This window comes from Oryctolagus cuniculus, chromosome 6 (genome assembly GCF_051225735.1).
Source record: "Oryctolagus cuniculus isolate XC-2025 breed Fujian yellow rabbit chromosome 6, ASM5122573v1, whole genome shotgun sequence".
NCBI classification, from domain to species: domain Eukaryota; kingdom Metazoa; phylum Chordata; class Mammalia; order Lagomorpha; family Leporidae; genus Oryctolagus; species Oryctolagus cuniculus.
In genome coordinates, this window is record NC_142872.1 from 168,265,541 (window position 1) to 168,285,602 (window position 20,062).

Sequence of the window (20,062 nt, forward strand, 5' to 3'; positions counted from 1 at the left end):
CGCCGGTCACGTGACCCACCTCCTCAAACCTTTGTCCAGGCACCCTCAGGATGAAGCCCACACTCCTTAGTCCTGGCTCAGGCCCTGCCTTCTGCCCACTGACTGTCCCAGCTGCCTTCCCGCTCAGCCCCTCAGCCCCCAATCCCAACCTTGCACAACCTGAGCCAAAGCGGGCCCCGCCTCACAGCACTGTAGCAGTCTGTGGCCTCTCTGCTGGGTCAGGGACAGGCATGCCTTCCTGGAGTCTACCTCGCCCCCAGGGTGACCCAGGGGCTAACCTCGGTCGCATGCCTCCATCAGGGCGGGCCACAGGCCCCTGGTCCTCCCACCCCTTTGCCAGTATTTCCTTGAGCAGGTGCAGGTCCTCATCCAGGGCCCAGCAAGTGCTGTAAGTAGGCTGACAGGTGAGAAAGGAGCCCACCGAGAGGTAGCTCGCAGGCTCCCCGGACTTGGCACTGAAGAGGAAAACAACACGGAGTTCACAGAACATCCGTCAAGCTGAAGGAGGAGGAGTTCAGGAATACGGACGGCACGGACAGTTTTGCTCGGGAGCTTCCCGAAGGAACAGACTCTGGCTGAGAGGGGGAGGCTGGGGCCGGAGGTCTGGGCCTGGGCCAGGAGGCCAGGGAACCCAGAGCAAAGGGAGAGCGCTCAGGAGGGGGACTCCACTGACAGAAGGTCCCGGAGCAGGTGTGGGGTGAGGACAGGAGAAGGGAGCAGCCAGAGAGGAGCCGTAAGCAAACGGGGGCGCACAGTCGTCAGCACCCAGCACCCAGCCAGGTCAGACTGGGCGTCTCCAGCAGCTGCTCCTCGCCGTGGGGAGCCCAAGCACCTGACAGTCTGGCTGCTGGGCAACCAGATAGGTAGAAAGTGCCCGACTGATGAAGCTGACGGAGGCACAGCAGCCACGAGGCCAGCAAGGTGAGAAGCAGTACCTCCCCCCTGCTGTCCGGGGCTGGGCAGGCCCTATCTGCCTGGCCTCGCCGCGTGGGGCTGGCCTGGCATTGCAGATAGAGGCCTGGGCGCTGCGTGGGGCTGGCCTGGCATCACAGATAGAGACCTGGGCGCTGCGAGTGTGAGCAGCTGCACAGAACAGGAACCTAAGAGGAGGCTACTCTGACACTGAGGGATCAAGACCCCCTCCAATCACGTCGGGACGCAGCAAAGCAGCCACGGAAGGGCCAAGCGGCTCTCCCTGGCCAGTCCCACTCGAGTCATCCTCCCAAATGAGGTGTGTTGAGACACCCAGCCTCAGGACAAACCCCCTTGCTGCCAGCACCTGGTGCCCTCTCGCCACAGCTCCCCCTGCTGTGCACTTGCCCTCCCCCTCAGGGAGCAGTCACCTGACTGGTCCAACCACAGGATGTCCTGGGGGCGTCAAGGCAGAGCACCAACACAGGGAGCTAAGGCCAAAGAAAGCAAAATTATTTTCAGTCAACATTTATTTACAGAAGTCACAATTAAACCCACTGGTGATGACACAGGCATCTGTGAAAGTATCCGTGTCTCTAGCACAGCCCCCCCTCTTAAAAACCACAGGGAGGGCTGGTCCTGGACCTCGCCCAGCACAGGTGCCCGGCGCCTCTGCTCTGGCAACCAGGGCCTCGCTCAGAATCCCTGGACTGGAAGCACCGTCAGGACAGGGGCTGTGACCTGTGTTTCCAGCGTTGTGCCTGGAGTCCGGCACACCACAGGTATCAAACACGGGGGTGGCCAATGTGGCGCAGCAGGTTAAGCTGCCACTTGAAACACATCCCAAACGGCGGTGCCAATTCAAGTCTCAGCTCCTCCACATCCAGTCCAGATTCCTGCTGACGCATTCCAGGGTCAGTGGACGATGGCTCCAGTGCTTGGGCCCCTACCACCCAGGTGGGAGACCCAGATGGAGTTTGAAGCTCCTGGCTTCAGCCTGGCCCAGCCCTGGTTGTTGCAGCCATGTGGGGAATTGCCAGAAGACAGAAACTATTTCTCCCGGTCTCTATATCTCTCTCTTTCCCTTTCAAATAAATAATAAAAAAAAAATTAAACACATGGAATGAATGAATGAATGAACGAACTTCACACAGCATGAGCCACACAAGCAGTAACTGGCCCAGGACCAGGGACAGAGAACACTGCAGACTTCCGGACCCTGGCTCAACCTCAACATTAGTGGGGAGGCACGTCAGGAGTGAACAAACAGCAAAACTGTGAGCCCAGGGGGAAGCCTGGAGGCATTCGGGGAGACTGGGTGGAAAAAAGGGATGCCTGAGAGAGGCGTGACAGCGGAGCAGGGACACGGAGGCGAGGTGTGGGCTGCAGGAGGTGCTAAGCTCCAAAGTCTGAACTGTGACCAAACAAAGTGGTTTGAGCAGAGGCAGGAAGATGGGTGAGGATGATGGTGGTGATGCCTGGACAGGGGAAGACGGGAGGACAGGGCTGATAGAGGCCTGGTCCCAGCCTGCAGGCTCCCGAGCAGTTACTGCTCCGTGGGGCCCAGCCACTGCTTCCCAGGCAGCAACAGGATGGCTTGGCCCCTTCTGCACTGAAACACTCAACAGATTTTTTTTTAAGATTTTATTTATTTGAAAGACAGAGTTACAGAGAGAAGTAGACACAGAGAGAGAGGTCTTCCATCTGCTGGTTCACTCCCCAGATGGCTGCAGTGGCCGGAGCAGCGCCGATCCAAAACCAGGAGCTTCTTCCAGATCTTCCGTGTGGGTGCAGGGGCCCAAGGACTTGGGCCATCTTCTACTGCTTTCCCAGGCCATAGCAGAGAGCTGGATCGGAAGAGGAGCAGCCAGGACTAGAACTGGTGCCCATATAGGATGCTGGCACTGCAGGCCAGGGCTTTAACCCACTGCACCACAGTGCTGGCCCCCCAACAATGCTTTTCAAATGTTTACTTTGTCTCAGGTATGTACGGCATTGGAGACTTTTGAGAATGTCCAACATAGGGGCCAGTGTTGTAGCACAGCAGATTAGGCCTCTGCCTATGACGCTGGCATCCCAGATGGGCACCACTTCAAAACACAGCTGCTCCATTTCTGATCCAGCTCCCTAATGGCCTGGGAAAGCAGTAGAAGATGGCCCAAGTCCTTGGGCCCCTGCACCCACATGGGAGACCTGGAAGAAGCTCCTGGCTCCTGGCTTCGGATCGGCACAGCTCTGGCCGTTGCGGCCACCTGGGGAGTGACCCAGCAGATGGAACAGCTCTCTGTCTCTCCTCCTCTCTCTCTAACTCTGCCTTTCAAATAAATAAAAAGTAAATCTTTTTTTTTTTTTTTTTTTTGGACAGGCAGAGTTAGACGGTGAGAGAGACAGAGAGAAAGGTCTTCCTTCCATTGGTTCACTCCCCTAATGGCCACCATGGCTGGCACTGCACCGATCCGAAGCCAGGAGCCAGGTGCTTCCTCCTGGTCTCCCATGTGGGTGCAAGGGCCCAAGCACTTGGGCCATCCTCCACTGCCTTCCTGGCCACAGCAGAGAGCTGGACTGGAAGAGGAGCAACCGGGACTAGTACCCAGCACACCAACCGGGACTAGAACCCGGGGTGCTGGCGCCGCAGGCAGAGGATTAGCCTAGTGAGCCGTGGCACCAGCCAAAACTAAATTTTTTTTTTTTTTTTTTGACAGGCAGAGTGGACAGTGAGAGAGAGACAGAGAGAAAGGTCTTCCTTTGCCGTTGGTTCACCCTCCAATGGCCGCCGCGGCCGGTGCGCTGTGGCCAGCGCACCATGCTGATCCGATGGTAGGAGCCAGGTGCTTCTCCTGGTCTCCCATGGGGTGCAGGGCCCAAGGACTTGGGCCATCCTCCACTGCACTCCCGGGCCACAGCAGAGCTGGCCTGGAAGAGGGGCAACCGGGACAGAATCCGGCGCCCCAACCAGGACTAGAACCCGGTGTGCCGGCACCACTAGGCGGAGGATTAGCCTGTTGAGCCGCGGTGCTGGCTCCAAAACTAAATCTTTTTTAAAAAAACAATTCCCAAAACACGAGTGCCCCTGTGTCCTCACTCCAACTTTTCAACTCGCACGTCTTCACCACTCAAGCTCCCGGCATCTGCCCCATGGGCCCTCTGCAGTCACGCTGCCCCCCATTCACGCCTCCTCCCTCACCACCAAAACTTCCCAACCCTGAGACTTGTGCCGCTCCTCCCTCCCATGTAGCCAGCGCCTCACTGCTACCCAGCAGGGAGTAACAGCCTCTCTGCCCCAGCTGCCTCCGTGAACCTGGGCATTTCAGGTCCTCCACTCTGAACACCTCTCAGACCTGCACCCTTTCCCAGGTCCAGTCCCCTATCTGTCCTCAGCCCTGCAGGCAAAGGGGGTCTCTCCAATGGCACACCCATGGGTACACTTCTTCAAAGACCTCCTGTGAAGACAGTGGCTTCAGCCACGCTCACCTGAGACACCAACTCCCACTCTTGACGCCTACAATTGCGAGGGAAGACACTCGAAAAGGCTGAAGAGCACATAGCTGAGCAGGAATGCAAGAAACAAATGCATAGAGACGCTCAGCTATGGGGGGAGCATAGAGACGCTCAGCTATGGGGGGGGAGCATAGAGACGCCTCAGCTATGGGGGGAGCATAGGGACGCTCAGCTATGGGGGGGAGCATAGAGACGCTCAGCTATGGGGGGGAGCATAGAGACGCCTCAGCTATGGGGGGAGCATAGAGACGCTCAGCTATGGGGGGGAGCATAGAGATGCCTCAGCTATGGGGGGAGCATAGAGACGCCTCAGCTATGGGGGGGAGAGCATAGAGACGCCTCAGCTACGGGGGGGGGGAGCATAGAGACGCTCAGCTACGGGGGGGGAGCATAGAGACGCCTCAGCTATGGGGGGGGAGAGCATAGAGACGCCTCAGCTATGGGGGGGAGTGTAGAGACGCCTCAGCCATGGGGGGGGAGCATAGAGACGCCTCAGCTATGGGGGGGGAGCATAGAGACGCTCAGCTATGGGGGGGAGCATAGAGACGCTCAGCTATGGGGGGGAGTGTAGAGACGCCTCAGCTATGGGGGGGAGCGTAGAGACGCCTCAGCTATGGTGGGGAGCATAGAGACGCTCAGCTATGGGGGGGAGCATAGAGACGCTCAGCTATGGGGGGGAGCATAGAGACGCTCAGCTATGGGGGGGGAGCATAGAGATGCTCAGCTATGGGGGGGCATAGAGACACCTCAGCTATGGGGGGGCATAGAGACGCTCAGCTATGGGGGGGGCATAGAGATGCCTCAGCTATGGAGGGGGGGCATAGAGACGGCTCAGCTACGGGGTGGGGGGAGCATAGAGACGCCTCAGCTACGGTGGGGGGGGCATAGAGACGCCTCAGCTATGGGGGGGGAGCATAGAGACGCTCAGCTATGGTGGGGAGCATAGAGACGCCTCAGCTATGGGGGGGAGCGTAGAGACGCCTCAGCTATGGGGGGGCATAGAGACACCTCAGCTATGGGGGGGGCATAGAGACGCCTCAGCTATGGGGGGGAGCATAGAGATACCTCAGCTATGGTGGGGAGCATAGAGACGCCTCAGCTATGGGGGGGAGCGTAGAGACGCCTCAGCTATGGGGGGGGAGCATAGAGACGCCTCAGCTATGGGGGGGGAGCATAGAGATGCCTCAGCTATGGGGGGGAGTGTAGAGACGCCTCAGCTATGGGGGGGAGCATAGAGACGCTCAGCTACGGGGTGGGGAGCATAGAGACGCCTCAGCTATGGGGGGGGGAGCATAGAGACGCCTCAGCTATGGGGGGGGAGGGCATAGAGACGCCTCAGCTACGGGGGGGGGGAGCAGAGACGCCTCAGCTATGGGGGAGGGAGAGCGTAGAGATGCCTCAGCTACGGGGGGGGGGGAGAGTGTAGAGATGCCTCAGCTACGGGGGTGGGAGGGCATAGAGAGTTGCAAGCGTGTGGCTTATAGCAGTTGCACTGAGAAGTCAGAATTCACATCCATGAGCCCCCCCCCCCGCCCCAGTGGAGGGAACTCCTGGGGACAGGCGTGGACCAGACAGAGCCTTAGCAATCACCCCTCTCTCTGCCTGCAGAGCACAGGGAGGAATCTGTGGAAGCAAGAAGATACAATCAGGCAGAAACTGCAGTCTTTAAAACAACTCAGTTACAAATTACTAAGCCTTTCAAAAACAGGACTTAAGGACTGAAACCAAGAGGAAAAATCAGAAGATGGAAAGGGACCTAGAGGTGACTCCAAGATCAGAGCTGGAGCATTCATACTTTAGAGCGAATCTGACCCACACGCTAAGGAAAGCGCAGGTGGAAATGGAGGCACACGGAGCATTTCACCCGAGCAGTGGTGTCTGTGAAAGAACACAACAGTGAGCTTCGTTGATGGAGAAACACAGCTAACGGAAACTCAGAACTCCGGGGGCTGGTGTTGCGGTGCTGTCCCCTGGGTCCCAGCGTCCCCTGAGTGCAGTCCAGTCCTGACTGCCCTGCTGCAGATCCAGCTTCCTGCTAATGTGCCTAGGAACACAGCTGACGAGGGCCCAAGTACTGATCTCTCCTCACTCCCTGTCTCCATCACTCTGCCTTTCAAGTAAACAAACCTTTAAGAACACTCAAGAGCTGGTTTAAGAGCATATCAGGGCTGGTGCCGCGGCTCACTAGGCTAATCCTCCGCCTGCGGCGCCGGCACACCGGGTTCTAGTTCCATTTGGGGCGCCGGATTCTGTCCCGGTTGCCCCTCTTCCAGGCCAGCTCTGCTGCGGCCCGGGAGTGCAGTGGAGGATGGCCCAAGTGCTTGGGCCCTGCACCCCATGGGAGACCAGGAGAAGCACCTGGCTCCTGCCTTCGGATCAGCATGGTGCACCGGCTGCGGCGGCCATTGGAGGGTGAACCAACGGAAAAAGGAAGACCTTTCTCTCTGTCTCTCTCTCACTGTCCACTCTGCCTGTCAAAAATTAAATAAATAAATAAATAAAAAACATATCAGACAAGTCAGCAGAGAGTATTAATGAACTGGAAGGTCAAGAGAAAACATATAAACACTAAAAAATAAAATAACAAGGACAGGAATCCCAGGAGATGAGAGAATGAAAGAATGGGTAAGAAGTAACATCCGAAGGGATTAATACTGAGAACTAGCCATACTGTTACATCAGCCCCAAAATCTACCAAAACTGACACAGAGAGAAGGATTTTCTGCCCTCATCACACTGCTCCCTCACTCCACAAACCCAGTGTTGCAGGTGGAATCGCATCCCCCAGGTTCAGGAAGTCCTCACCTCCCACACCTCAGAGTGTGGCCGGATTTGCAGATGTGATTCATCAAGATGAGGTCACACTGGAGTAGCGTGGGCCCCATAAGTGGGGATGTGGGCGCGACGGGCACACAGGGCAAATGCCTCCAGGAGATGGCCGGAAGCTGGAAGGCCTGGGAGCTACCCTTGACCCCGCCAAACCTTGATCTTGGATTTTCAGCCTCCAGAACTGTGAAGAATAAACCCTGCTGTGTAAGTTCTTCAATGTGGTACTGATTTGTTTCCAGCAAAACAACAATCGCAAAGTCTGACAAGCACATGACAAGAAAGAAAATTTACAGGTCACTATCCCTCGTGAACAAATATTCTAAACAAAGCAGGAGCAAGTCAAATCCAGTGGTGTATGGTGTATAAGAGGCTGGTGGAGTGTGAGTAAGGTTTACTTCACCAATACAAGGGGTGGTGTTAACAGACAAAAGATACACTTAGGGGGTGGTGCTTTGGTGTAGTGAATAAGCTGCCACCTGCAGTGCCGGCGTCTCATATGGTTCAAGTCCCAGCTGCCCCACTTCCAATCCAGCTCTCTGCTATGGCCTGGGAAAGCAATAGAAGATGGCCCAAGTCCTTGGGGCCTGCACCTGCGTGGGACACCCAGAAGAAGCTCCTGGCTCCAGGCTTCGGATCGGTGCGGCTCTATCTGTTGCAGCCATCTGGGGAGTGAACCAGTGGATGGAAGACCTCTCTCTCTGCCTCTCCTTCTCTCTCTGTGTAACTCTAACTTCTAAATAAATAAATCTTTAAAAAATAAAAATAAAAGATACACCTATCACCACATTAGCTGTTAAAAGAGTTGAGAATCATATGATCACTTTAAGGTAAACACATCGCAAATTAGGAATGGATGAGAACTTAACTTCCTTATAGGAAATATCTGCAAAACTCCTACAGCAAGCACCACACCTAATGGCGCACTGTGGAAAATTTTCTCTTTTGGGGCCAGCGCTGTTGTATAGTAAGTTAGGCTTCCACCTGTGGTGCTGGAATCCCACATGGGCTCTGGTTCATGTCCTGGCTGCTCCTCTTCCTATCCAACTCTCCGCTAATGGCCTGGGAAGATGGAAGATGGCCCAAGTCTTTGGGCCCCTGCACCCACATGGGAGACCTAAAGAAGCTCCTGGCTCCTAGCTTTGGATCGGCCCAGCTCTGGCAGTTGCAGCCATATGGGGAGTGAACCAGCAAATGGAAGACATCTCTGTCTCTCCCCTCTCTCTCTCTGTAACTCTGTTTCTCAAATAAATAAATCTAAAAAAGAAAAATTTCTTCCTGAAATTGGAAATCAGGTAAGGGAGTCATCTATTATGTCTTCTACTCAACACTGTATTGAAGACTTCCCAGGGCAAAGAGAAAGGGGAGGAAATGGCATAAAGATTAGATTAGAAGAAATTAAATTCTCATTGTCTGCAAAAATAAAGACCACAAAAGAGAAAATCCAAACTGATACCCAGATTTCATTCAAATAAAAATGCAGATTTACAAAGATCCCTCAGCCCAAGATCAACAGATAAGGATCAATCGTGTACTGCAAAAAAATAAATAAATAAATAAATAAAACAAAACAAAAAAAAAAACACAAATTTTAACAAATGGCAAACTACATGAAAAGGAAGCTGAATTAGAGTGACAGGCTTATCAACAAGAGTAAGTGTTGGGGGGCCGGCACTGTGATGTAGCTGGTAAAGCTGCCACCCACAGTGCCGGCATCCCATATGGGCACCAGTTCAAGTCCTGGCTGCTCCACTTCCTACCCAGCTCTCTGCTGTGGCCTGGGAAAGCAGTGGAAGATGGCCCAAGTCCTTTGGCCCCTACACCCATGTGGGAGACCTGGAAGAGGCTCCTGGCTCCTGGCTTCAGACTGGCCCAGCTCCAGCTGTTGCAGCCATCTGGGGAGTGAACCAGCAGATGAAAGAGCTCTCTCCCTCCTTCTCTCTCTCTCTCTCTCTGCCTCTCTATAACTTGCCTTTCAAATAAATCAATAAATCTTTATTTTCTTTAAAAAAAAAGTAAATGTTGGAAGACGATGTAAAAGTATCTTCAAAGTACAGGTGAACAGAAGAATAATTTTCAGTCCATAATTCTACCCAATAGACTACCATCTGAGAATGATACAAGCATTTTGAAATAGGCTAAAAAAATCCACCGCCCATGGATTTAAGTTTTTTTTAAAAAGAAAAAAATTCTATGAGAATTTATACTCACAGAGCCTTAATTTTAAAAATGTAACTTTAGGGCCGACATTGTGGCACAGCAAGTTAAGCCCCAGCTCCTGATTCTGGGATCCCGCCTCTGAGTGCCGGTTCGAGTCCCAGCTGCACAGCTTCCAGTCCAGCTCCCAGCTAATGTGCCTGGAAAAAGCAGTGGAAGATGGACTGAGAGCTTGAATCCCTGCAACCCACTTGGGAGACCCAAATGGAGTTCCTGGCACCTGGCTTCAGGGACCATTTGGAGAGTGAACTAGTGGATAGAAGATACATCTCTCTCTGTCACTCTCTTTAAGCAAATAATATCTTTTTTTAACAAAGGAATAACAAAAAAACAAACAGCAAGATCGTAAATTTTAGCCCAACCATTTGGGGAATGAAGCAGCAGATGGAAGACCTCTCTCTCTCTGTGTGTGTCTCTACCGCTCTCTCTGTCTTTCAAATAAATAAAATAAATCTTAAAAAACAAAACAAAAACAGATGATCAACTGAACATGCTGATCATAAGAATGCTACCTTAATTATAAACACAAATGCACTGAAAATAAAAGGTTGGAAAAAAGATATATCAGCTGGTGCTGCAGCTCACTTGGCTAATCCTCTGCCTACAACGCCAGCACCCTGGGTTCTAGTCCTGGTTGGGGCGCCGGATTCTGTCCCAGTTGCTCCTCTTCCAGTCCAGCTCTCTGCTGTGGCCCGAGAGTGCAGTGGAGGATGGCCCAAGTGCTTGGGCCCTGTACCTGCATGGGAGACCAGGAGGAAGCACCTGGCTCCTGGCTTCGGATTGGCCCAGCGCGCCAGCCGCAGTGCGCCAGCCGCAGTGCACTGGCCTTGGCAGCCATTTGGGGGTTGAACCAACAGAAAAAGGAAGACCTTTCTCTCTGTTTCTCTCTCACTGTCTAACTCTGCCTGTCCAAAAAAAAAAAAAAAAAAGATATATACAAATATTAATTATAAGGCTTTTTAAAAATATTTATTTATTTATTTGAAAGGCAGAGTTACAGAGAGGCAGAGAGAGAGAGAGAGAGAGAGAGAGAGAGAGGTCTTCTATCCACTGGTTCACTCTCCAGTTGGCCTCAACAGCTGGAGCTGCATCGATCCAAAGCCAGGAACCAGGAGCTTCTTCCAGGTCTCCCATGTGGGTGCAGGGGCCCAAGGACTTGGGCCATCTTCCATCGCCTTCCCAGGCCACAGCAGAGAGCTGGCTTGGAAGTGGAGCAACTGGGACTCTAAGTGGCACCCATATGGGATGCCAGCACCACAGGCAGCGGCTTTACCTCCTATGCCGCAGCACTGGCCCCAGTTATAAGGCTTTAGAACAAGGAATAATAACAGGAATAAAGAAGGATCATTTCATCATGAAAATGGGTCAATTAGTGAAGAAAATATAATAAGCTCTAAATACATATACAGCTAATAATAGCCTCAAAATACACAAAGCAGGAACTGAGAGAATCGAAGGAGGAAATAGAAAGTTTTCTACTAGCGACTTCTACAATAGCTTCCCAGTAATAAACAAGGAAGCTGAACATCATAAAGTGTATCAAAGACACAGATAATCCAATCAACCAACTTGGTGACTGGTATTTATACGACAGTTCACTCACCAACAGCCAAATGCATATTCTGCTAAGTGCACACATAACAGGAAGTGAGACAGAGCGTGTGCTGGTCACACAGACCACAACAGAAGTGAAGTAAGTAACAGGGTGGCCGGCATGGTGGCATAGCAGCACAGCAGGTAAAATCACTGCCCGTGACACCAGCATCCCATATGGGTGCAGGTTCAAATACTGGCTGCTCCACTTCCAACCTAGCTCCCTGCTAATGGCCTGGGAAGACAGTGGAAGATGGCTGAAGTGCTTGGGCCCCTGCACCCATGTGAGAGACTTAGATGAAACTCCTGGCTCCTGGCTTCAGCCTGGCCCAGCATCACTTTAATTCCTAAACCCAGAAAACATGCAACAGAGAAAGAGAATTGCAGACCAATTTCTCTGATGAACATAGACCCAAAAATCCTCAACAAAATTCTAGCCAGTCTAATCTAACAACACCTCAGAAAGATCATTCACCCAGACCAAGTGGGATTTATCCCTGGTATGCCAGGATGGCTTAACATTTGCAAATCAATCAATGTGATATACCACATTAACAAATTGAAGAACAGACATTTTTCTTTTTTTCTTTTTTATTTTTTGACAGGCAGAGTTAGACAGTGAGAGAGAGAGACAGAGAGAGAGCTATAGACAGTGAGAGAGAGACAGAGAGAAAGGTCTTCCTTCCGTTGGTTCACTCCCCTAATGGCCGCCACGCCGGCACTGCGCCAATCCGAAGCCAGGAGCCGGGTGCTTCCTCCTGGTCTCCCATGCGGGTGCAGGGATCCAAGCACTTGGGCCATCCTCCACTGCCCTCCCGGGCCACAGTGGAGAGCTGGACTGGAAGAGGAGCAACCAGGACGAGTACTTGGTGCCCCAACCGGGACTAGAACCCAGGGTGCTGGCGTTGTAGGCAGAGGATTAGCCAAGTGAGCCACGGCGCTGGCAGAACAGACATTTTTCAAAAGAGAAATCCAAATGGCCAACAGACACATGAAAAAATGTTCAGGATCACTAGCTGTCAAGGAAATGCAAATCAAAACCACAATGAAGTTTCACCTCACTTCAGTTAGAATGGCTCTCATTCAGAAATCAACAAACAACAAATGCTGGAGAGAAAGTGGGGAAAAAGTACCCTAATATACTATTGGTGGGAATGTAGACTGGTAAAGCCATTATGGAAGACAGTTTGGAAGTGCCTCAGAAATCTGAATGTAGCTCTACCATATGACCCAGCCATCCCACTCCTGGGAATTTACCCAAGGGAAATGTAATCAGTAAACAAAAGGGCTGTCTGCACCTCCATGTTTATTGCAGCTCAATTCACAATAGCTAAGACATAGAATCAACCTAAATGCCCATCAACCAAAGACTGGATAAAGAAATTATGGGACATGTACTCTATGGAATACTGCATAGCAGTTTAAAAAAATTAAATCCAGTTATTTGCAACAAAATGAATCAATCTGGAAAACTTCATACTTAGTGAAATAAGCCAGTCCCAAAGGGACAAATACTATATGTTCTCCCTGATCTGTGAGAGCTAATAGAGCACCTAAAACTAAAGCTGCAGAAGTGAAACTGACACTTTGAGAAGCAATAACTTGAACAGCCCTTGTCTTGACTGTCAAGGAACAGTTATTTTATTTTATTTTTTCCTTCTCTTCTTCACACTATCTGTTGAACTCTACTTCACATAGAGTTAATTGGATGTATATAAAGTCAATTGAAAACAGATCTCAGTAAAAATAAGAGGGAATAAGAGAGGCAGGAAGAAGTTTGTAACTGTAAAGCTGTATAGTTTTGCATATAGTCCTATGGACTTACTTTTAAGGGTACAGTTTAAAAATTTGTTATGGAACTCCAAATCCTATTAAAATTGGTGGTAAAAATGCCATCTTAATTGTTAAAATGATCATATTAAATGTTAAAGTGAACATATAGATACAAATAAGTGTTAAAGAGCTAATATAAATAGCATCTAGTACCTGGTAATAATAATAGAATTAAAAAGGAGGGAATGTCCTGTGGGGAGCAACTGGGAGCAACTCGGACTAGACTAAGTTACTGGAATTAAGACTTATTCTATGCATCTGCTCTCCCACAATATGGTGCTGAGAAGGGAAACAGCTTCTACACAGCTGCCTCCAGTTCAACCAATAAACAGCAGGACCTGCTCCTGATTGGAGGAGAGCAGCGTACTCGGCGTGTGGGTAGCAGAGTTGGGATTGGTGGAAGAGGACTATAAAGGAGGAGAGAGACAACATGCACCAGGAACATCTATGAGGAACACCTGAGCAGCCCCTGAGAGAGCCGGCCGGCGGTGTGCCGCTCCCCCACAGAAGTGGGGAAAGTGGCAGGGGGAACCGCCCTTCCACGGAGGTGGAAGGGTCGGTAGCCAACCCGGGAAGAACCAGCAGCAAACCCGGGGAGGGCCGAGCAGACAAAAGAACAGCGCAGGGTCCTGTGTCGTTCCTCCACGAAGACGGGGAGCGACATAATGGTGCCATGACTCAGATAGGAAACCTAGGAGGGAAGAAACGGGAAGAAGTGGGAAAATACCGGAGAGAGAGATTAGCAAAGAGCCTAGGGGAAAGCCGGACGGAAAAGGTGCCGGAAGAAGCTATCGAAAGCCTAGGCATAGACTCGGATACGGACTGTGGGAAAGAAGTTAGGATTGAAAGCTAGGATTGAAAGTGAAAGTAAAAGGAAGAAGAAACTTAAACTCGGATATGGACTACGGGGGGGGGGGGGAAGCTGGGAGAAATCTCTAAGATTAAAAGCGAAAGTGAAAGCTAGAACAAACAGACTTGGATACGAACTGTGGGGAGAAGCCAGGAGAAATGAAAGGGGAATATTGTTGGAAGAAAAGTTAGGAAACATACCGGGTAGAGAAAAATGTTAGGAGGATGAAGCCGTGGGGGCAGGCTGAGGCGGAGACGTAAGCTATGTTGGGATTCGTCAAGTCAGCCCAGGGAACAAAAGGCGAAAAGCTAAAACCAGAGGCAGAGACGCGTAAGCTAGGTTGGAATCCGTCAGATTAGCCCGGGGAGCAAAAGACGGGAAGCCAAACCGAAGCGGAGACGTGAGCTAGGTTGAATTCGCCAGGTTAGCCCGGGGAACTTAGACTGAATACTGGTGGCGGAAACGTGAGCTAGGCTGTGTGACTCGCGGAAGCCGCCGCGCGCAGAGAGAGTGCGCGGGGCACGAACGGGGAGAGCGCTCGGGGCGCGAGTAGATAGGAACGCGGGGCTAGCGCGGAGGCCGTGGTGCGGGCACGAAGGGCGTGGAGACCGTGGAGCGAACGCGAAGCCGGGAAGCCACGCAGAGCCGGGAAGCCCGCCACGGGGCGAGGCGCCGAGAAGCCGCGGGGATAAGAGAAACAGAAGTTTAGAAGTAAAATGAGAGAAATAGGAATGCTGGCAGATAGAAGTAAAATAGGAGAAATAGGAATGCCCGGAGATAGAGAAATAGAGAAAAATAAGGCCTCCCCACAACATGGCAATGAGAGAGCTTGGATTCGGTCTACCTGATTAGTAAGACGATAAGCACCTGTGGGCGGCTGCAGGTCACCGAAGACAGGCATGTAATCAACACCAATAAGTCTCCCCACAAGACGGCAATGAGAGGGCTTGGATTCGGTTTGCCTGATTGGTAGGGCTTGTAAGCACCTGCAGGCAGTTCTAGCAGAGCAGAGCATGCGCTGAAGGGCACCGAACACAGGCACGCATCAGCGCCTAAAAACCTCCTCACAACATGGCGAAGAGAGGACCCGGATTCGGTTTGCCTGATTGGTAGGGCTTGTAAGCACCTGTGGGCAACTCTAGCAAGCAGAGCAGAGTGTGTGCCACGGGGCACCGAAGACAGGCACGTATCAACGCCAAAAATAAAAAGAAAGGGGATCTGTGGGGAGCAACTGGGAGCAACTCGGACTAGACTAAGTTACTGGAATTAAGACTTATTCTATGCATCTGCTCTCCCACAATATGGTGCTGGGAGAGGAGGAAACAGCTTCTACACAGCTGCCTCCAGTTCAACCAATAAACAGCAGGACCTGCTCCTGATTGGAGGAGAGCAGCGTACTCGGCGTGTGGGTAGCAGAGTTGGGATTGGTGGAAGAGGACTATAAAGGCGAAGAGAGACAACATGCACCAGGAACATCTATGAGGAACACCTGAGCAGCCCCCGAGAGAGCCGGCCGGCAGTGTGCCGCTCCCCCGCAGAAGTGGGGAAAGTGGCAGGGGGAACCGCCCTTCCACGGAGGTGGAAGGGTCGGTAGCCAACCCGGGAAGAACCAGCAGCAAACCCGGGGAGGGCCGAGCAGACAAAAGAACAGCGCAGGGTCCTGTGTCATTCCTCCACGAAGACGGGGAGCGACAATGTCCAACATGGAAAGCAGTCCACACAGCGGACTCATGGAATGACAATCACTTTAAGTAACACTCTGCTCTCAGAATCAGCCCTTAAGGCATTTGGATGTGGCTGAAAAGCCCATGAGAGCATCTCAGGCATGGAAAGCCAAGACACTGTGGCAAAAAATATTATAAATGATGGATCTCTGTGAGTGAAACCCCAGTGGAAAGAAGGAGCCATAAAAGAGTGATGTACTTTTCTCTGAAGGGAGTAGAGAACTTCCACTTTGCTTATAGCCTTGTATAAATACTAATGGAGATTGTGGGCTCAAAAGGCTTCCATAGTCTTGGCAGCTCATGGCAAGAGCCTCCGGTGATCACTGATGTCATAAATAAGAGTGTTAATTGTTAAATTAACAACAGGATTCACTGTGCACTTACTCCTCATGTAGGTCCTCTGTCCTTAATGAGTTGTAAATGAAAATTATTTCATTTACTGCCACAGTGCCCCCGCCTCTGCAGTCCTCTCTTCATGGATGACACCCACCATGCCTCCCAGTAATAGGAGGCAAGGGACATGGGGGAGCACTCCTCAACTCCTCCTATGAAAATTAACTGCAAAATTTCTCAAACAGTACTTTATACGTTGTATGTGTGGGGGGGTGCAAACTATTAAAACTTTTAAAATCTTTACTTAGTATAGGGTTGGTCTTCTGTATATTAAGCTAATTAAACATGAATCTTAATGAAGAATGGGATGGGAAAGGGAGTAGGAGATGGGACAGGATTGGGGTGGGAGGGTGGGTATGGGGGAAAGAGCCACTAAATAATTTTAAAATTGTACCTATGAAATTTACATTCATTAAATAAAAGCTTTAAAATAAAAAAGAAATAACAGAGACCAGTATCCATCGTGTGAAAATTCTATAAAATATTGAGTAGCACTTTTTCAAAAAGGGATACTACATCATAGCCAAGTAGTGTTCACCTCATTAATACAAAGTGTGTTTATTGCTTTATTACTCTGCTAGGGTTGCCACAACAGATGCCACAGACCAGGCCACTCAACTGCAGAAGGTCATCTTCCCACAGTCTAAACACTGGAAGTCTGAGGCCAAGCTGACGTCAGAGCTGGTTTCTGGTGGGGTCTCCCTTTCTAGTGTGTAGATCACTACAACTAGTCAGTGTAGTTCTAGTGTGTAGATCACTACAACTAGTCAGTGTAGTGTCACACGGCCTCTTCTCTGTGTGCACAGGAGGAGAGAAAACCTTTGGGCCTCTTCCTATTCTCATGTGGACACAGGTCCCACGAGATTCAGGCCTGACTCTTACATCCTCATTTTACTTAATTACCTCCCTAAATGCCCTGTCTCCAAATCCGGTCATGCTAGGGCTTGAATGTACAAATTTTGGGAGGAAAGGATTCAGCCCTTAACATCATTTAACAACAACGCAAGGTAATTTACCACATTAAAAGACTGAGAAAAGCAATCTCAAAATATGTAGAAAAGCATATGAAAAATTCAATATTCATTCATGATTAAAGCAAAAACATACAAACAAACTCCCAAGAAATGGGAGCAGAAAAACTGCCAAAGGGCATCCATGAAAAACGGTGCAACTAACATAGTTCCTGGGGGACAGTGGTGTCCACCTCAGATTAACAACAAAGGTAGGGAACCTTTTCCTGTAACAAGTTGTGCTGAGTCGTCAGGGGTTTCTGGCCCCAAAAATTGAGATGTTCTTGGTGCCCAGCAGGCCACACCCAGCGCTGCAAGAAAGTCACCATGCCACAAAATGAATATATTGAATTACGTTGTAAAATTTGTGGGTATAGTGTGGATTACCATGAGAAAAGGAGGAAAAAGGAGAGTCGTGAGGCTCATGAACGTTCAAGGAAAGCAACAAAGATGACCAGTGTGAAGGCGAAGTTCTACCAAAAGTAGCACTATGCTGAGAAAACACAGAAGACAAAGAGCATGGAGATCATGAACAGAAACACCAAAGAAGGAGGAAAAGACTCCCAGGGAGTGGTATCTGCCAGTCTGCTGGACAGAGAGCCACAGCCCAAGCTAAGGTACTTTCCAGTCTGAGTAAACAGAAACGGAAAGAGAAAGCAGGAAAATGGGAAGTCCCTATGCCTAAAGTTCATGCCCAGCGAGAAGCAGAAGTTGTAAGTCATTAAGTTATTCAAGGGGCCAGCGTGAAGCCGCCGCCTGTAGTGCCAGCATCCTATATGGGCGCTGGTTCAAGTCCCAGCTGTTCCATTTCTGATCCCGCACTCTGCTATGGCCTGGGAAAGCAATAGAAGATGGCCCAAGTCCTTGGGCCCTTGCGCCCAGTGGGAGACCCAGAAGCAGCTCCAGGCTCCTGGCTTCGGATTGGCTCAGTTCCAGCTATTGTGGCCATTTGGAGAGTGAAACAGCAGGTGGAAGAGTTCTCGCTCTGCCCTCTGCCTCTCCATAACTCTGTCTTTCAAATAAATAAATTAATCTTTAAAAAAAAGTTTATTTAAACAGAAAAGAGAAAAATAAAGCATGGAAAAGAAAGAATGGTTATTAGAGTCTGCTTTGTTGGAGATGGCACTATGACAAAACCACTTAAATGTGAAACATTCATTAAGCCAAAGGGTTTATGTTCCAAGGAAACCAATGTAACAATCCAGAACTGAAAGCCACCTCTGTCTGCCAATGTTTGGTGTAAAAAAGAATTCATCAGGGCTGGCAGTGTGGTGTGGCAGGCGCCAGTTTAAGTCTTGATTGCTCAACTTCTGATCCAGTTCCCTGCTAATGCACCTGGGAAAGCAGCAGAAGATAGCCCTAGAGCTTGGACCCATGTGGGAGACACGAAGAAGCTCCTGGCTCTTGGCATCAGATCTGCCCAGTTCCGGCCATTGTGGCCATTTGGAGAGTGAACCAGCGGATGCAATCTCTTTCTCTCTCCCTCTCTCTCTCTCTGTAACTCTGCCTTTCAAATAAAATAAAATAAATCTTAAAAAGAAAAAAGAATCCATCATCCTGATTATATACAACTTAGGGATTGTCAGCAGGGTGAACGTGTATGGGTTGGGCCTTGCGATACAAGGAGGCAAGACTACATGGGGAAAATATGCCCAGGTCACCAACAATCCTGAGAATGATGGATGCATTGATGCAGTCTTACGTGCTTGACAGCTGTTTCGTGTAGGAAACTTCTAATCGTCACTGAAGACTACAAACTAAGTAGGAAGACGACTACTACTATGATGTTTCTGAATACCACTAACCAGCATTACATAGCTACAATCAGCAAAGAACTGTGTATTAAGCTGTAAAAACATTAAAATGGAGGTCGGCACCGTGGTGCAGCCTGTGGTGCTGGCAGCCCATATCAGAGTGCCTGGTTTAATCCTGGCTACCCCACTTCTGGCCCAGCTTCCTACTGATGTGTACCCTAGGAGGTGGCAGGAGATGGTTCAAGTACCAGTCCCTGCGACCCACCTGTGAGGCACAGCTTGAGTTCCTGGTTCCTGGCTTCCACCTGGCCCACCCGTCGTTTCAGATATTTGGAGAGGGAACCAACAGATGGAAGATCTCTGTAGGTTTCTCTGTCTTTCTCTGTTCCTGTCTCTTTCAAATAAAAACAGTTTTTTAAAGTTTAAATAAATAAACAAAATTATAGACATAAAATGCTTAGGAATTGGGGGCTGGCACCGTGGCTCAATAGGCTAATCCTCCAACTTGCGGCGCTGGCACACTGGGTTCTGGTCTCAGTCGGGGCGCCTGATTCTGTCCTGGTTGCCCCTCTTCCAGGCCAGATCTCTGCTGTGGCCCGGGAGTGCAGTGGAGGATGGCCCAAGTCTTTGGGCCCTGCACCCCATGGGAGACCAGGAGAGGCTCCTGGCTCCTGGCTTCAGATCAGCACGGTGCGCCGGCCGCAACGCGCCGGCCGCAGCGGCCATTGAAGGGTGAACCAATGGCAATGGAAGACCTTTCTCTCTGTCTCTCTCTCTCACTGTCCACTCTGCCTGTCAAAAAAAAAAAAATGCTTAGGAATTGTGGCAGAGGGCCCGTCAGACCACCCCAGGCTAGACGATTCCCTGGACACAGCATGACTCATCCCGGTGGCCCTGACATAAAGCAAAGTTGGCAAAGGCAACAGAAGCAGGCCAGGTGCAGCACAGTCACTCAGGGTGCACTAATTCCTTAAACAACAAGTTGTGATCATGTGTGAAATGTGTCCACCAAGGAAACTTATGAGAGACTCAGTGACACAATTTTTATTAGGGGGTTGGTCATTTAGGTACCCTCTGCCTAGCAGGTACCAAAATTCCAGATTTCCTGAAGGAAATCAGCATCTCAGCTCAACCCATGTTGTTTGCACAAACGATTTAGGCACAGGGAGCCACTGGCACTGGTTCTGGGGATGGTAGAAACCCTCCAGAAAGCAAGCTCCCAGATGACAGCCCAGGGCTAGCCTCCCAGGCATACCTTCCAGATCTGCTATATAAAGGCTTCTATGTACCCCCAATACCTTTAACAAAATATGCAATGCCTGCAGACTGAAAGCTTCTGAACTTTTAAAGACCTAAACAAACTGAGACAGACCATGCTGCTCGGTCAGATGACTCAATAGCGTTAGTACACCAACACCCTCCAGACGATCTGGAGTCTACACAATCCCAGCA

General features: G+C 50.5%; 1 long non-coding RNA gene across 9 annotated transcripts in view; it reads right to left on the reverse strand.

The window, feature by feature from the left end:
- Positions 1-1,187: 1,187 nt before the first annotated feature.
- The window catches only part of LOC108176201 (uncharacterized), a 42,041-nt gene continuing 23,166 nt past the window's right edge, over positions 1,188-20,062 (reverse strand). For 3 of the 9 annotated variants that reach the window (XR_016236639.1, XR_016236641.1, XR_016236644.1), the window contains exon 4: positions 1,425-1,996. This is a non-coding gene — a long non-coding RNA (uncharacterized LOC108176201). Of the gene's footprint in view, positions 1,404-1,424; positions 1,997-2,541; positions 2,760-7,215; positions 7,421-9,447; positions 9,594-20,062 lie in introns of those variants that run through there. The other 6 variants (XR_016236638.1, XR_016236643.1, XR_016236642.1 and 3 more) reach the window with 4 other exon arrangements.